General features: G+C 28.6%; 1 protein-coding gene and 1 long non-coding RNA gene across 7 annotated transcripts in view; one reads left to right on the top strand and one right to left on the bottom strand.

Moving 5' to 3' along the window:
• Window positions 1-4,426, top strand: part of LOC147908208 (uncharacterized) — a 195,969-nt gene extending 191,543 nt beyond the window's left edge. For both annotated transcript variants that reach the window (XR_015546386.1, XR_015546387.1), the window contains exon 6: window positions 2,424-4,426. This is a non-coding gene — a long non-coding RNA (uncharacterized LOC147908208). The remainder of the gene's footprint in view (window positions 1-2,423) is intronic.
• Window positions 1-19,253, bottom strand: part of Mp (collagen XV/XVIII-type protein multiplexin) — a 303,083-nt gene that overhangs the window by 213,391 nt on the left and 70,439 nt on the right. The window lies entirely within an intron of this gene.

Genomic DNA, 19,253 nt, shown 5'->3' with positions numbered 1-19,253 from the left:
CTCATAGCCTCCTTTTATCGCGAAATCAAGTGATTTCGAATAGCGAGAGTGCATAATCGGCTTGAAGAAAGGTATATCAGAGAACCGTCGTATATTTTCGTTTTACTAGATGGCCCTTTATATGTGCCACTCAGGAAATTCGCGATGAGAACATAAGCAATAGCCTTCCGTAAAATCTTTGCCGTATAAAAGACTCAATATGAAATAATAGAAAAATGTGACCAGAATTTTTCATCTTAATTGTAAATATAATCGTAAATATTTAAACAACTGCATTGTTTATATGAATTCTATAAAATTTATCATAAATTTGTACAGTATATTTCTATAATAATTCGCACATATTATATAATATAAGTGTACCTATACAAATAAATATAATGGAAATCTTTATTACGAATTATTACACAAATTTATTTATAAAAGAAAAAAAATATTACGAGTACAATTTCTTGAACAACTTATTTTTATCAATAAATCAGTATAGAATTTTATTCAACTAGATTACGTTGCGACATGCTTGTCTCTTATTTTACAATATCAAGATGAAATTTTTAATTATATCACGATATAATTGCGCACAATTAATTGCATTATAAATTAACAGACGTATACGCACGTAGAAGACTTATCTTTCCTCTCTCTTAGAAAGCAAGTAATGGCTCGTTCAACGAGACTCACTTGACAACGATCGTCGAATCGAGCGCGTCGCTGTACGAGCTTTTGAACGTAAGAGTGCTTCTTTCAGTGGAGAAGCGAAAGGAGAGTGAAACAGGTGCAGCACTTGAATGAAAGGCGTTAATTGGCGGAGGAGTTCGTTTTCTTTCTTACATCTTTCGCTAAAGCGAAACCAGCCGCCACTTAATAGGCTTGCTCTTACAAGTTTCTTGGATCCCGTCTGCTACGAGTAAAGATGATCCTTGTGATATTTGTTTCTTTCAGTTCAGTAACAGATAATAAATAAGTGAACAGTCAAATTGGGCACAAAAACGTTATTATATTGTGAGATTCTTTCGTTTCGTTGAAACAATTCTCTTTTTTCGCGATTTGTTTTACACATATATCTCTCGACGAAAATATTACAAGTAAAGATTGTTAGAAATAAAAATAATCTAATGATCACCTTCTACAGAATTTACCAAAATACGTGTCGCATGAAATACAAATATAATTAAAAAATATGAAACAGTAAATTAAGAAAAATAGATAAAAAATGAAATATTGAGAAATTCAATTGTTTTACTTATGTCTCTTTATTTTTAACTTGTTTTTAATCTCTACAAGATAAAGAAGTCACTGAAACAGTGTTATATTATAAGGTAAAAAATACAATGAAATAAATTATACCAAATCTTAAGGAAAAGCTAAGATTTTTCAAATACTCCTATCATCTGAAGATTTAAGGCCTATTTAACTCGATATATTATTCTATTTAGAACTCGATTCATTAAAGTTCCTTCAGTGCTTGACGATATCTCAGCATCAAAGATATAGATAAGAGTTGCATTGTTTATTAGATAGCTTAAGAGCAAGTCTGAGTGCTAATCTTGACATGTACTTCTCGTATTGTATTCTGGGATTAATCTCGAGCACTACTTCTTTTGCATTGTTTAGCACTAATAGACTTTTTTAAAAAATTCATTAATTCGAAAGACATATTCAAGTTTAACTATACATACAAATTCTGATTACATTCATTATCAACTTTGGATATTAACTTTGATGTGGCGTACTTTGACTGCAGTCAGCAGAATTAAAGCAAATTAGTTCAGTGAGCACTGAATGATTCTTTATAATTACGATTGATTTCTATACACTTATGTTAGATCTAACGAAGAACTAAAGCCAAGATTCAATCATATTAAAGAATAACTGAGTGCATTCATTATTACAACCATTTTTACATTTGATTGACATATTCCATTAGATCCAAAAATATAAACTTGCAGGTGCAAGAGCTTACTAAGCATTCAGAGCGGTTGAATGCTTACTAAATGCACCAAATAAATGACTCACCGAGTTACTTTGTTTGTTGAACGCAGCCAATGACTAGATTCGTAAGGTCGCTGACAATGAGCTACGTTCTTACAACTATACATTCTTCGAGCAAATAAATAGTAGCGCGAGCAGTTCCGTACTATTATTATCTCAAAATGCGATAGCGGAGCAACATTGGAATGAGCAATTGATTATTTGTATATTACTAGTTATTAATTATCTTTCGGTTATTTATTAAGTTAATATCGAGGTTTGGAACGAATTACATATATGAAATTTGTTCAAAAATTATAATTATTTCATTAAATATCTACTCGGAGAACAAGTATAAAAATTCGGAACGTACAATTTATACTTTTTATTTATACTTTTTAAAATGTTGATTTTTTAGGCGTTAATTTGATTTGAATATTTGTGTGTTGCAGGATCAACGCAGTCAACGCAGCTTCCCTGTTGCACATCGATCGGTGAGTGATATAATATAATTGTTCGGGAAATATTTGATTAGCTAATTCGTATAGTTGAAAGTTTATTTGAATTGATTTTATCATAGGAATTCGCAGATCTTCGCAACAACCATACGCATTACAATCGCATATTTCTCGTCTTACACACACACATATACACGCATGTACATGTAGATCACCCATTCTTTTACGCGGCGTTTGCTTCGCTAGAGTCCCTAACTCTCATCTTTCGAATTCAAACAGATTCGGTGTCATTTAATTCGGTGCCCTTTCCAAATTAACAGTTAAAGGAAAAAAAAAACTAAATTTGTAGGATGTAAAATATTAAACAGTAATATGTATTTTATACTGAACTAATAGGTCTATAAAAAGTTATGTGCGCTATATATACAACGATGTATATGCAATTCCGATTAACGAGTTAATATAAAAATATGTTATACAATACATTATATATTTGTTATAAAAATGGATAGGCTAGAACAGATTGAAAAGAATATTTAATCCTAGGTCGCTCATCGCTTTATCGTACATGCGAGGATGCGAGTATGCAAAGAGCTTACGAGAGAGAAATAAAATTCTATCGATGTGTATTATTTACTTACAAGTGAACCATTGAAAGCGTTTTCGATTTTGATGGACTTTGGATATGTGGAGCATCAAAAAATATTGGACCCATTTATTTACTGAAATAATGAATCTGTGAGAAAAGTATGAATATAAAATATTATAGCCATATTTTTGTTATCTACTTTTCTCAAAATTTAAGAATCGAAATCTCTGGGGATGAAGGTAAATTAAAAAATTTGACATTTTCAAAAAATGTGAATGCACTATTATTAAGAGTATAAAATAACATAAAACTTTTATATAAAACATTTTTTTATATATCACATAAAGTTTTTTAGAAGATATTCGTTGAAAATGAAAAAAAATTCGTTATTTCGAGAGGTTGTTTTGTTCTCTAAGCCCTGAAATAAGCAGATAAAAAAATATAGTTCTAATATTTTTTTATGCTCTACAACATATCTAAAGCCCATCAAAGTCGATGAAAGACAATTCTATGACGGTTTCTGTGTTAGTGACATGTTTTGATACTTTATATACTTTTGGTACATCATAAGAATACATAACGTATTAATAATTCGAGCAATATCAATTACATTATAATAGTGATTATATTTTTGATTCAATTGCTTATGAATGTTAAATTAAAAATTGGGCATTGCAAAAATTAAGCATTGCAAAATCACCAGAAAGATGAAGAAATAAAATAAAATCATAATAAAGAAAATATCGAAATTTTTAGAAATATAAATCTTGCGAATGCTTTTTTATAACGTCTATATTTTTTTATACAGTTATGTGAAATTTAAATAAGTAAATAAATAAAAATATAAAATAATACAGAATATGGTGAAAAATTATTTATAAGGGTTTCTTCCAAATAAATACTGATATTTTATTTTCTTTTCTGTTTTTTCTACAAATATATCTTTATGATAAAATTAACAAATCATACCATCTAAAATTTTTACCATCTAAAATTACGTTTAAGTACGATACAATTCGTACAATATTAAAAGTGAAAGCTAATTATTGCTCTTGTTAATCGATATAAAGATTACGTATGTTATACATGTATCTTATTACACAATTTTGTATTATTAATTTTTCAAGCTAAATTTCTAATAATTTCTAGTGTCTGCTAAAAATAAATTTAGAAAAATTCATAAAAGTGAATATTGTCCAAGAGTATGTAAAATTTTTCTTGCACTGAAAGAAAAGATTGATTGCTGCAACAATTTAAATAGTGAAATATGGCATAGCATTTTTATATGACTGTAGCAATCAGTTTTTGGTTGTAGCAGCAAATTTTTAGTTGCGTTAGCCTATCCGCAAGTCAGTATATGATTTCAATACGCTAACGCAACTAAAAATTTGCTGCTACAACCAAAAACTGATTGCTACAATCATATAAAAATGCTATGCCATATTTTACTATCTAAATTGTTGCAGCAACGAATTTTTTTTTCCAGTGTGACAATGATATGATGATTGATTGTGCAATTCATTGTTCTTTTTGGACATAATATCATTGAAAGAATAAGTATCTTATTTCTTATGCCTTTCTGGTGAGATTTAAACAATTATATATGTTAATTGTATATATTAATTGTAAATAAATACAACTTTAGAGATAAATACATATTAATACGCGTAACATAAATTATTTATAAATATGTACCTATGTATTCTCTTGCTAGCAGAATTTTCATCAACTACTTCATATCTGAACATTTGTAGACCTGTGTACATCTATGTAGACCTATGAGACTATTGTACAGTTCAACTTTATTCGCGAGATATCGGAAAATCCTCTTTTTATTAGAATGCGATCGACGTATAACTTTTTTCTGAGCTTAAGTATAGCTTATATCGAAGAATTTAATCGCGCGTATCGCAGAAGAACAAATGAAATTTTTTTATTAATTTTTTAAATTAAAACTATTGAATTAATATTTTAATGAAAATTTTGCTTTTGTTCATTTACGATATAATTGAGATGCACATCGTAATAAACTATTATATAAATATTTACGTATATATTTATCAACAATAATAATTCGGCAATAAAAAATGTTTTTCTTCTTCTTTTATCGATTTCTGATTAAATTTTATCAAAATGGGCCAGGATTAAGAAAAAATAAATTTAATCTGATCAAAAAAGATAAATGGAAACTGCAAAAGATCAATTTACAATGGAAAAATAAAAATGAAATAAAAAATTTAACAGTAAAATGTAAAATCATTTTTTCCATACAACTACATACGATAAAATTGTGATTTTCTACATTTTCTAATAAGGTTTCACACTTGTCTCGTATTTTAAGTGATTGCGAATAGGTAGATAAGTGATTTCACTGGATTAATCAGCGTGAGGTTCATCGATCGTATTCGCGGTTGTAATTAGTCGATGCAGTAGGTAGGAATACCCATGGTTGTAATTAATCGATGCACTTTGTAAGTAGGAATACGAGTAGCTAGGAATATACATAGAACATTACTATAACTCGAATAGAACACTATCATGAAATTTAGGTAGGTAAATTATTTTCAAAAATATTAGTTTAATTATTATAATTTAATAATTAAAATGATTATAACATGCACTAAACCATTATAATATGCATTAAAGAAATATTGGCAAAGTTGAGAGAGTGAAGAGATATTTAACTCTATAAATTTATTCTTTGCAATGTGTATAACAGGTGAAATTTGAACACCATTTTAGCGAATATTCATTTTTGAAGAATTTTTATTTCGAAAATATTTAAAAAATTTTGCAATTTTTATTTTACTCTCTATAAAAGATTGTTAATAATTTCAGGAAACATTTACTTCACATTTATTCAAGTTATACGTTGCTACAAAATTTATTAACTAAGAGTGTAAAAATTTGATAAGCCAGTTATCTGATATTTTTTTACTCATGAAATTACGTTTTTGTTATAATTGTGAAATTATTTCTGAATTGTTTAAATTTATTATTGATCCATATAAATTATATAAGTATTCACGAAATTAAAATTTTTATTTTGTTTTCGTAAATTTCGTGTCATGTTACGTATTCATTAAATGCTTCCTTAATATTTTACAATAAGTATTTGTTGCAAAGCTTTTTTTCCTTGAATATAATTTCTGAATATAATTATTGCTTCGGCGAAGGAATGTTATCACTATCCTCTTTATTAAATAGGTGTTTGTACTGATGAAAAGTCATAATGATCTTCATCGTGGAGAATTTCTTTTCGTGATATGCATTTGCGACATTTAAGCTGCGTACCCTGTTACTGGACTGGTTTTAAAGGTTTTCTCGGTGGTTTCTCGAAGCAGTGATTTCGTTAATGAGTCCACGACATATGTTTTGAAATTAAATCGCCAAGTTAATTAAATAATATATACTGAAAGAAGAATTTTTTCTTTTTTTCTGTTAATATTGTTACGCCCACGCAGCCGATATGTTCTTCTATTATATTAATACTGATATCAGTATTATTTTAATGATAATTAGATTTAGTAATAGGTTGAATATAGTTAAAACATTATTGATAGAATTAGATAAGTTAAAATTTTTATATATGTTTGAATTCTAATTAGTTTGTTTATTTTGGCAATATAGAATGTAGTTACAAATGTGTATAATTTATTGTTTAACTCTTGATTTCTTTTTTAAGAAATTATTTTGATAATAGTTACAGATTCTCTTCTACACTAAAACAAAAATAAGTCTTCAAATTTATATTATTCTGTAATAAAATGTGTGCGTAAATTATAAGATTGTTATTTAACAAATTTAAGCCTTAGTTGACTCAACTTATGAATACTATTTATTCTCTAAAATTTTTAAAGTGAAAGCTCACTCTGACAAATGAATTCTTTTAAAGATTGAAAATTGACTCCTTCAGTAAGCTAATTTAATGTTCACTCTTTAGAGTGAGATTCCACTTCAAAGAATTTAGAGAGTATAATTTTTAATTTTCCGTTAAGCATCTTAATTGCACAACTTGCAGAACTTATTAGAAAATGTACGTATATTTGATAATTTCGAGAGAAGTGAGACGTATATCCTGATTTTAGTAGAATACCGATAATGTGTCAAATAATCTTATTATTAATACACAAAAATATCAAGAAAATAGAAGGACAAATTAGAACCAAATACAAAAAATTAGTCAAATAAAAAAAATTATTTTATTTTAATTTACCCTTCTATTTTCTTGATATTTTTGTTATTTTAAAATTCTTTAATTTAATTGTATTTTTATCTGAATAATGATGAAAAATGAAAAATTAACAAAATTTTATTTTAATAAGATTTTTTTCTTATATTTTATTGTGTTTGATTGCAACTTGACTTAAATAATTGTACAATATACAAAGAATATCTATACTTGCACATATAATAAGAATGCATCGTTATTCTGAAATATATATTCATCTATAATCACTTCCCACGAAATTCATTCTGTCTACATATTTTAAAATAAAATGAAAAGTTTTCAAATAATGGTAAAATATATTTTTCTCTACGAATTTTACTCTCATGTATTAAAATATGATAACAAATATTAAATTATTGCAAAAATATTCGAGAATTACATAAAATTTTCATTGTATTACGTATATTTTCAAAATTTAAAAAATGGTAATTATCGTTGACTCACCACGTTAACTATTGTATTATCCGCAAAGTAGGATACGATCCAGATCCTTCGGGAATAATCTGAAAGATCTGGACGTCTTCTCCTGCAACAGAGACCTTAGCATTCGACGCTTAACTTTTCGTCACGGATTTATCCCATGAGACTTGATATAAGCAGAGTACATTAAGTTTGCTCTCTACCTTGAGGATTGTTCCCATCTATGTCAGATAGTAATCTGCGTATTATTTGACAGAGAAGCATTGAATCTGACTAAATCATTGGAACAATTTTTTGCACTGAATACGAAGATAACACAGTCAATTTTTGTGGTTTTGTAACTTTTTTATCACAATATAAAAAAATTTATTTGATTTATGTGAAGAACATACATTAGGTACCTATACAAGGTGATCCATGTAAAACATGACAGGCCAATAACTCGAAAAAAATATGGGAAAACATTTTAAACAAAAGTGAAATGGTTTAGAGAATATTTTGATCATATTTTTTTCTATTTTTTTATTTTTTATTTTTATTTATTTTTTTTTTAGGTGAAAGCGCCAAAAATCATCTCCATTTTTTAAAATGGAATTATATGATTTTTTTACATAATATAATTTCTCTTATTACTTTACATAAAGTAAAGCAGAGATATAAAAAAAATCAATTTACTATTTTATACTTTATTCTGGCATATATTAACATGAAATATTAAATATCTTGTAAACTATTAATTTTTGATAATCGTACCTTAATACTTTTATGAAGAATAATGAGAAGAATCAATTAAGTACAAAGAAAACACGTTGCTTTAAAAAAATATGTAGGTAAAATGAATATTTTTTTAAACACAATTGTTTATCAAGTTAAAAGAAATTTTTTTTTCGTTTATTTACAAATATTTTATAGAAAAAATATATTATTTTTGTGAGTGACTGACTGAATTTATTTTAATATCTCCCTATAAATAGAATTTAATAGAAAAAATTATTGGATGGACCTCATTTAGCTCAAATACTTTTGCTTTTTTTTTTAATTTTTGTACATATTGAACAAACAGAGTAACCTAATAGTTTAATGGTCTAAATTCAACTTTTTGTTGACAATTTAACGTTAAAGCGAAATATTAATATTTTTTGATTTAATTTTTTTTTCTTTTATTTATATTATATGGTATAGATTTAAAAATTGTATATTGATATATGTATATATTAGGTGTTGGAATTAATTCGTAGCGTTTTTAATGAAAGAATGTTATTTATTTCACATGAGCATTAAAAAATACATTAATGAAAGTACTTCCCATCACTTGTAAAACGCTACGAATTAATTCCAACACCTAATATATATATATATATATATACATCACAGATATATATCATATATATATCACAGATAAGAGAGCAAATGAAAGACTAATAATATTGCTAGTAGTCACTTTTATTCTAAATAACTAATTCAGACATGTGGAATTCCATATAAAAAACCCATAGTATTATTATATATATTCGCCTACATTTAAATCGTAGAATCTTCCTTTACTGTACGCACTGTCGTCAAACTCGAACGCATTTAAATCCGAATCCGATATCGGAATGGCGGTCGGTGATCGGTGGTCTGTAAATTATGTGAAACTCGCGCAGGGAATCCAGTCTGACCGTGTGACGACTTCGATCGCGCCGTTATATGCGATAAAACTATTTTAATTTCAGCAACTTTCGGACGAACATGCGTCAGAAATTAGTTGAAGAAGCAAATAAAAATATCGTTATGTTGCCGTCAGATCTTCCTTTTTCTGATTTATTAATATTGGTATTATTCATCAGAGAGATTGACATATTATACAAGAGAAATTTAATATTATATTTTCCAATAAGATTGAATAAAACTATATAAAATTTGAATTGTAAAAAGTGATTTTCAAAGAACTGTGTAGTATACATATAAAATATATTATGTAACAATAAATTATATAATGGGTACAAATTGTAGATATATAATATAAAATTATACTTTATAATATACTTGTTGAAACGTATTTATTAAAATGTGGTCTTAAAAGTATATTAAAAAAATTACATTTTCTGATATACTTCTGATTATACTTTTTATAATATACTCTTTATATAAATGTACTCTTTATATAATTATATTTTATAAATATATTTATTCTATAATTATAATTATTTTTATACGCAAGTCTCTATTTATTTATTAAAACATATTTGTTAAAGTTATCAAAACTTATCACGATTTGAAAATGATAGACTTATATAATGAATGTTTTCACGTAGAAAGTGTATTTTAGAATTTGGAGAAAATAAATTTTTGTTTATACGAAATTATTTTCGATTTTTTCTTATATGGCACTTCATCGGGGACCAATTTACTTTATGCTATACGTTGAATATGAAAGAAGCGTTGAATGTGATACACTATAATATGAAGACGGGGAAAAGGAGCGGATCATTTTCACGGACCCCTGAATCTTTAAAGAGCACCGTTACCCTCCGGTTAATATCTGGTGCGCGGCTGTAGAATAAGACTATTGTTGCGACCCTTCGAAATCGTGTACTCTTTTACTCACTGTCACCAAATGAAGCTATTTCATCATATCGATTTCCTTTCAATTTTTCAAGTTTTTATATGTACTCGAGGGATCGTCGTAACGGTTAAAATTAAATCCCTCACGGTATCTCCCGAAATTCTTTTCTCCACGCGCACTGTGCATTCTTGCCGCCGTCTGCTTTGTGCAATTCCATTCGAGATACCATCGATATTATTGCATTGTGCGGCGAATGCGCTTCGAATAAATCCGAATTCGAATAAATTATTCATTTGAAAAATCTCATACTATATATATAGGGTAACTTCGGCAAATATGTCGCGCTGGGATTTACACCGCAGAAAAAATAAAAGGAGTGGGGCCTTCGTGTTATATTAGTATTGTGTTATGATTTCTGCTTTTTACTGTTAATATTAATGAAATTATTGTGAGTGGAATCGATTTGTCACTATGTTGAGTAGCGCCATCATAAATTATAATCTACATAAAATGATTACTGTAGGACGTGCAAAAGAATTAGTGGTTATTTTGTGATACATGAGTGTAGAGGAATAGTAAAGCATGTTGTATAACAAAAGTACTTTACAAGTACTTTACTCTTGTATTCTTTGTTTAGTTTATTGTCTTGTATATCCCACCTGTTTGGGATATACGGTAAAAAAGAGTTTCAAAAAGTTTATCTTTTAATATGAAAAATAAATATTTCGGATTTCTAATATTTGTTTCACAGTAGTAGACAGTACAAAGTTTTTACTGATATAGTTCGTTTACTTTAAATATAGTAAATAATACTTAATATATTAAGTTTTGATATTAAGTTTTGCGGCGTATATACCAAAGTTACCCTATTATTTCTATTATTTATGTTAAAACAGTACACGGAAAGAACAGTTCTGCTGAAATATCTAAAAATTTAGCTAGATGCATATTTGAAAATTTTGTTGAACCATTAAAAATAAAATAATTATATATAGGATACATAAATTGGTTAGAATGCCAAACTTTTGGCAGTATTGTTCGGTATGCATGAGATTCCTACGTAATTATTTTGATGGTCCAACATTATTTATTTCCACATCTGTAGCTAAAGCTTTAGATACTTTAGTAAAACTATTCTTTCCGTATACAGTGAAAAATGTTTGGTTGAAATGGACAAACCAGAAAATTCTGATTATCAATCAGAATCCAGTTATCTCAACTATAATTTTAATAGATTTAATCAGAAAGAGAGTTTTCTGGTTAAGTCTAAAATTCTCGTTTAGAGAATTTTAAATTCAAGTTTAGATAATCGGAATTTTTATTGATTTAATCAGAATTTTCTGGTTTGTCCATTTTTAAAACATTTTTTTCAGTGCATAGGGATAAAAAAATAGGTATTGAACAGAGAAAATAGAGAAATATATTTAGAATATAAAATATATATTTGAAATATATATTTATAAAAATATAAATAATTCAAATTTTCTTATAATAGTAATAAAAAATTACTGAAAATAGAAAAATATTTTCGCTACACTTGCGAGAAAGTTTTTTCTACTTTCAATAATTTTTTATGAAAATCTAACAGAGATGCAAGATATATGTATAGAGAAGAGAGTATCTTAAATTTAAAGGGGATGGAATATATTCGCGATACAGCTGTATCATGCAAAGATTACGTTGACATTTCACACATTAAGTTTAATGAAAAGAGAATTTTATTATTAGGTGTTGGAATTAATTCGTAGCGTTTTTAATGAAAGAATGTTATTTATTTCACATGAGCATTAAAAAATACATTAATGAAAGTACTTCCCATCACTTGTAAAACGCTACGAATTAATTCCAACACCTAATAGATACAGAAATTTCAGTTGCAATGCATATAATGGATTTGGCTTTTGACTCGTAGCAGGATTAAATTATTTGAAGAAGAGTGCGCAATCTGTTAATTTCGAGAGAGAAAATAATGTCGCTAAGCTGTGCGAAAGAACGAAACAAGGTAAATAGCAAACGGACTCGTAAATCTAGTTGTTACACTGCATTCTCTACTCTTATCTAAAATTAGATCCTCCGCACAACGCGGATGATTCCTTTCTCCTTTGTATCACCAGGAATAGGAATTCTATCATGTCGACAGATCACGCACACACATCGCGTGCTGAAAATTTCTTACAGAATTCAAGAGAAGGTATTTCGACGGCGCGTTAAACTTCTCCTCTCGTGGATTATGTAATGAAATTAGATTATACTTTAAATATTTATGTGTTTTGCTTCTATTTCTAAATCATATATGCAAAATGACTTAGATAAATAATATGCTTTAAAGAATAATAAGTCTAAAAATAAGTTGAAAATATTTTTGCTTTAAATATAATACGTAACACAATTTTTTAAAATTTATGATAAATTTATTTCAAGATAAAGATTTAATTTATAACAAATTTTATATAAAATTTCGTAGTTAAATTAAGTAGTTATTTTAAATTGTATGTTTCGTTTCTGTTTTTCAACTTTAAAATGTCTTAGATAAATAGGTAATCACGTGCTTTAAACAATAACGTTTAATAAGTTCGAATAATTGAAAACGTTTTTGCTTCAAATATAATACTTAACATTATAATAAGATTTTTTAATATGATTCATTTCAAGACAAAGATTTTATTTACAATAAATTTTTTATATAATTTGATATATAAATAAGTCATATTTTAAATTGTTCTTTCTTTCTTAAAAGATATTTTTCTTTTTTTCCTTATATATTCATAAATATTTTTTGCAAGACAATTAACTATAATTTGTTACAAGCAACATTCTCTATTTTCACTATCGGAAATATTGTCTCTGTCACCTCGACCTTAAAATCTCGCCCAACCTTACAGCCTTCAATTATCGGATTATCGACCGATTCGATATCCGTTGAAATATCGTAGTTGCACGTAGCGTTTATTAAACTCGCTGTGTAGTTGTCGTGAGAGCCATGGGAGAAGGGGGAGATGGTGCAGGATGTTGCGAAAGGGCTTGAGCTCGCAATCACGTCGGCGTTACGCGTGCGTTTTCCGTCGCGTCGCATAAAGGGTTGTTACGTAGCGGCGAATTATAAAAAGGGTGTCCTTTTGTACAGCTCTCTGTTCTCTCCCGCTTTGGTACCTGCTGCCACTCCATCCCCATTCCTCCGCATCCCCTGCATCGCTTCGACTTTCTCTTCTCCCGACCCGATGAAATATTTAATAAACTCGTTACGTGGGCACCTCGTTTCGTGTTGGCAGCCGACGTAATAAATCGTCAACGAAGTTTTACCCTCTGCCTCCTCTTCGCACCTCTGCCCTCTGTTTTTCGCACCCCTTTCTCTCTCTCTTCTTGACTGTCTTTCTCACGCATATACCTTCGGTGTGTTCTACAATTATTCTGCGCTGTTTCGAGAAGCCGTAAAAGTTTGTCGGTAAAGTTCAGAGGTCTTACCAGCTCTCTCACGAAACAAGAACTCTTTTTAATTAAAAACATTTTGGGCGGTTTCAGTTTTCCTATTTATTAGAAATACAATACATATAATATACGATATCGTATTTAATATGTTGCGTATGCACGAAAATACGGCGTTCTTCTAAGTTTTTTTTAAATATATTCAGAGTAGAAGAAAAATAAAAAAAGTTTAATAATTTAAAAGGAGAATAGTTTAATTTCTCCTCATTATATTAAACATAAAAGAATCAAGTTTTTATTGTTTCCAATTTATATATTACGTTACTTATAATAATTTACATATTTTATTGAACACTAAATCCTTAATTTTACAAAAAATATATACTTTTGTTTATGAAACGTTATAATAATCCTTAAAAAAATTAACAAAAACGAAAAGACTTGTCTTCATTTTTATTTAGACGGAAGTCTTTCAATTTCGTTTTTTTCCTTTTACATTTAAAAGGATTACATTTTTAATAAAGTCTCTCTCTCTTTCTTTCTCATTTAATAAATTAAATTACTACTAAAAAGGAAGACATATTTTTCCTGATTGAAAACGTTCTCATTATGAAGTTTTGAACCCACTCGCATCTCGGAAATGTGCATTGACAAAGCGTGTAGACTGATTGCCGCGGTGTATATCCGCCAATTAAATTCCGAATCTCATAACGAGGCAAACCGCCGCGCCAAAGGGTATAAGGACCCCACAGCCTCCATATCGCGTAACATCGCTTTGGATCTTGCGTTATCACCTCGAGGAGTGTCGGATCGTAGCTCGCAACTGCAATAGATATGGCCGAGTAAGTTTTAGATATGCGACTCAAATTCGCGTACCTGTGCACTTTAGAAACAAGTCGGCTGTGTAGTCACGAAGTCAGCGGTCGATGCACTAGACATTAATTGGATTCATGTCCATGCCGCGTGTACTGCTAGCAAAAGAGCCGTGAATTTAGAACAATTATCAAATTATTCTTACGATTGCAGCAAGACAGTTTCGTTGCCTTTGATGATTATTGCCGATTATATTTATAATATCATCTATATATGAAGATACATCATCTGTAATAGATATATCATTTATACATGAAGCAACATTCTGTAATATTGGTCTTGAATAACTCGAATACGCCTCAGAATTTCACGCGTATAAAGGAACTAATAGAGAATTCGATTAGACGCACTGCTGTATATTAAGCTGTTGTATAATATATTTTAAGCGTAAAAGTGAAATATAAATATTTTAAATTACAAAATACATATTATCAAACAGCATATTAAAGTGTATTAAAAATTTTGCGATTTCATCCATTCCTGTATTTATATTAAACATATCTGTACAGAAATTTGTGTACGATAGCTTTAATGCACATTGAATGCGTCCAATTGAATTGCTATAAAATATCACTTCCATACTTTTTTGAATGATACTAAAAAATTAAGTTTCTCAAAAAAGAAAAAATTGTTTTTCAACTTAACAAAAAATTATTAATCATTATTAATCAAATAATATTGTCAAAAGTTCGTTTTATAATTTTTTAAAATCGATCCTTTTCGAGTTGTGACATTTTTATGAAATTAAGTTCAATTTTGATGATTGATAGGGTAATATTTATTTAACTTATTCGTAGTAATAATTCGAAAATCACGTTGACTTATAGTATCATGATTTCATCATTTTATACTCAATAAAAATTAAAAAAGAAGAGAGAAAAGATTAATTTTAACTTATATATTAGGAATATATCTTACTCTCCTACAATTAATTAATATACTGAATCATCATTTACCATTGCAGACTCCGTATATAGATCAGTATTTTTTATTACAACAAATTTCCACGAATGACTTATAATCATTTATACTTATACTATTCTTAATATTTTTATATCAAGTGTATCTTAATATTTTGTTTCAAGTTTTGTGTCACTTTTGGAATAAGAGTGCGATACTAAATTATTTGTATCGATTGAAATCAAACCTTGTTTTTCTTTAATACTATACTGATCAAGTATTATGTGTAATTTATTCTTTAGAATGATATCTATTATTTTATTGTAATTGCAGCAGCAATACACAGAACATAAGATATAGCGACGCATTTATGTTTCCTCGACTCGCTTCGCTCGCGGAATACAGTACACGCGTAATTCTTCTTGAGAAAGAGACAAGAAACTTTAGCTCGCTCGCGAGCGCAAATGCACAACAGTCTGTTGCGAGGCGCAGTAGACGCGCACGTAAAGAGCAATTTGTCGCTTTCACGAGTCGCGGGGAATAAACAATGCGCCCTGTAATGCGATCTTCAAAGCGTCCCGGTGCCCCAGGTCTGAGGAATGCGCCCCACGTTCTCGCCTTAATTCAACGTAGCTTAACCCACTGCGCGAATTCGATACCTCCCATAGTCGCGACGAAGCGAAAGAACAAACCATATCTTTGTTGACGACGCGCAACTTAGTTCACTGTTTGACGCCAACAGTATCAAATCTGATCTCGAAGTGTCACGAGGGTGGTTTCCGAAGGGATGAAGGATGGACGGTCGCATGAATCGATGTTTGCAACGTCTTGTAAGAGGATATGGTTTTCGACAACAGGGAAGAAAGAGAGAGATGAGCTTACCCTCGGGAAATTTCTTGTTATGAAAATTGTTTCTGATAAATTTGAAGAAGGCACATTCCTTATGCATAGCTTTATGCAGGACAGTCCACCTAGATAAAATATCCACAAAACTACAAAATATTTTTGCAAATTCTTTATCAGGTTTGACGACAATCTCTTCTTAGACAGAATATTGCTGCTATTTTAATTTTTATAATTAACTATAATTATGATGAAATGAGTCAGAATTCTGCAAAGATTAACGTTTTAATATGTTGATTGCCAATCCATCTATAATTGTGTGTCAGTAATGTTTACTTTTTAATTATGTTCTGGTAATGACCAACACTTTATTGAAATATTTTTGAAAAGTTTGTAAAGTAAAGCTTTTATAATATTTTTGACAACTTCGAAGATTCGAAGCTTTGAAAGAATTTAAATCTTTGAAGTTAAACTTCAAACTATCGAAGCTTCGAAGTTTAAGAGTTCGAAATTAACTTCAAAGCTTCGAAACTTCGAAAAATATATTTCTACGAATAGAAAAAAAATTAAAATATATTCGTAAATATATAGAAAATATATTCATTGCTTAATATTAAATTAATAATTATATAATTTTGATTCTTCGAAGTTTTGATTCTTTGAAAATTTAATTTATATCAATAAATAACAACGCAAAATAAAAAATGCTCAATGCAATTTAATATTATCCAAGATGATATAATCTTATTTAATACAATATAAAGAAATCATCTCTTGCATTTTACGCACTGAATTTGAAATATTCATTTATTTCAGAAATAAATGCTTACTTATATATGAATACTTATATATCTCGAGATCGAACTTGTAATCCTATCAAATAAGGGTTGATTACAATTTCACGTGGAGTAATACTTAATCCATATAGTCTTATTTAATATTATATATTATATGCTTATGATAATAAAAATTCTATTATGATATACATGGCATATTAAGACTCACTGGCAGACAATATGTTAATATTGCGAAAAACATTATTGATCTTATCATTTAAAATAGCATGTAATAAAACTTATTACATGCACTTAATCGGCATATTTTTGTAGAATTCTGATAATTTTTATCAATACTGATAGAGAATTTTATTTATACTTAGTTGCAGATTTTTTGATTCGTAGTGTCATTATCGGGGAACCGTGAAAACCCTAACGTTAACATATTTAAGCTCCACAACAAAAATATTCAAAATATTGTAATATTGCACGCAGATGTGTGTAATCTCTTAATCGATGCAATTTTATCATTAAGATTCAATCAGGACTGATTTTTTTAATTATCGCATTTATTTCTGCTTTCACAAATGAACGAAATTTGAATAGCTAAAGTAAACGAAGAATAAATAAATAAATTTATTCTTATATATATATATATATATATATATATATATATAATTGTATATAAAAACAAAAAAGAATTAATATAATAATAATTAATAAAATGATTTTATTTTTGTAGGAAATATCACTCTCATTATTCTTGTTTATCTTTGATCTAAATATTCGTTTAATTTCGTATACGCATACGTGGATTATTGTCGCACACAATGCAAAGTTCAAAGCTTCCTGCGAGCAATTTTGCTCGCTTTACAAAAAGTGGTTTTCTGAATAAATACAACATATATAGGTGAATCTATAGGAACATCTTTAAAGCTCGAGAATACCAAGTGCGATGCACTCGCCATCCCTTTCACTTTTCTGTTTTTTTCAGTCCTATTGTTAAGAAAAAATTGAGATGTACGAGAATTCATTCGCCGTAGTCGTCGTCGTGATGCAAAAAGCGTCACGCGTTCGCAACGGGTCATCGGGTACTCATTTCCGACGTGACTCGCGGCTGCTTCCTTTTCAGCGGTGAAAATCTTTGGGATGAATCAGAGTGCGCAGCTCCGAACGTATTTGCGTATTGCTGTGGCGAAATCATGATGGCGTGCGGAACTTTCGTCGATATTGGATGACGTCCTCTTATTTTGTTAAGCAGGAACGCGCCCTCTCGTTCTGTGAGTTATCTCGCGAAACAGCTGTGATTATTCTCTCACGACGAAATGGATTCGCGAGAAATATCGGTCGACGGCGGCCATCTCGCAATGCTAATCCGAAGCTATAAATCAATATTTACACCGCATATAGGATCAACTGATTGATGATATATTGATAGAAAATTCCAGTAAAAAATGATACTTGATGGAAAGCCAGTAAGATGCTGATTCTAGCAGACAATGTTCCTCCTAAGATAGTTGACGCGCGCAATATTTTGTTTAGTTGATGCAAATTCTTACAAATATAAAAAAGTAGAAAAAAGTAGAAAAGAAGAAAAAGATGATATAGTGATCTAACTTTTGGTGGTATCATAAATTCAAAAGTTATCGTAGTAAGATTCAAGAATTTTTAATCCAAGAACATAAAAAGAATAATAAAATGAAACATTTATTTTTATTTTTTATTATAGTCATTTAGAAAGATGAATTAATTTTTCTATTAAAAGAATATTCTAAAGAAAAGTATTTTATTGTTAAAAAAATATTTCGACCTTTGTTAGAATGATTTAACACTGTGGAGATCATTTCTCTATCAATAATAAATTTTTTTCACGGACTGGATTTTATTTTTGAAAATAAAAATCGGATTTTATTTTTTGAAATAAGAAAATAATTATTAAACATTATCACGTTTATTTTCAAAATTGAAATCCGATTTGAGTGAAATTTCAATGACAAAAAATGATTTTTGTAATGTTAAATTACTGTAATGTAATGTTTTGTAATGTTTAACAATAAAAGTTTAGAATAATTTTATAATATGTAGTATAGAAAAATTAATATTTATCGTTTTAAAAAATGTATTCGAATAAACATTGTATATATTGAAAGGTAAAGTTAATTGTTTTATTTTGTCATCTTTTTCATTCCCTTGAATCGGAAATTTAAATCTTATTTTGTAT

The sequence above is a fragment of the Acromyrmex echinatior genome, chromosome 10 (genome assembly GCF_024713525.1).
Source record: "Acromyrmex echinatior isolate Ae372 chromosome 10, ASM2471352v2, whole genome shotgun sequence".
In the NCBI taxonomy this organism is placed as follows: domain Eukaryota; kingdom Metazoa; phylum Arthropoda; class Insecta; order Hymenoptera; family Formicidae; genus Acromyrmex; species Acromyrmex echinatior.
The sequence above is the reverse complement of the archived record's forward strand: the minus strand, read 5'-3'. Positions and strand labels throughout refer to the sequence as shown.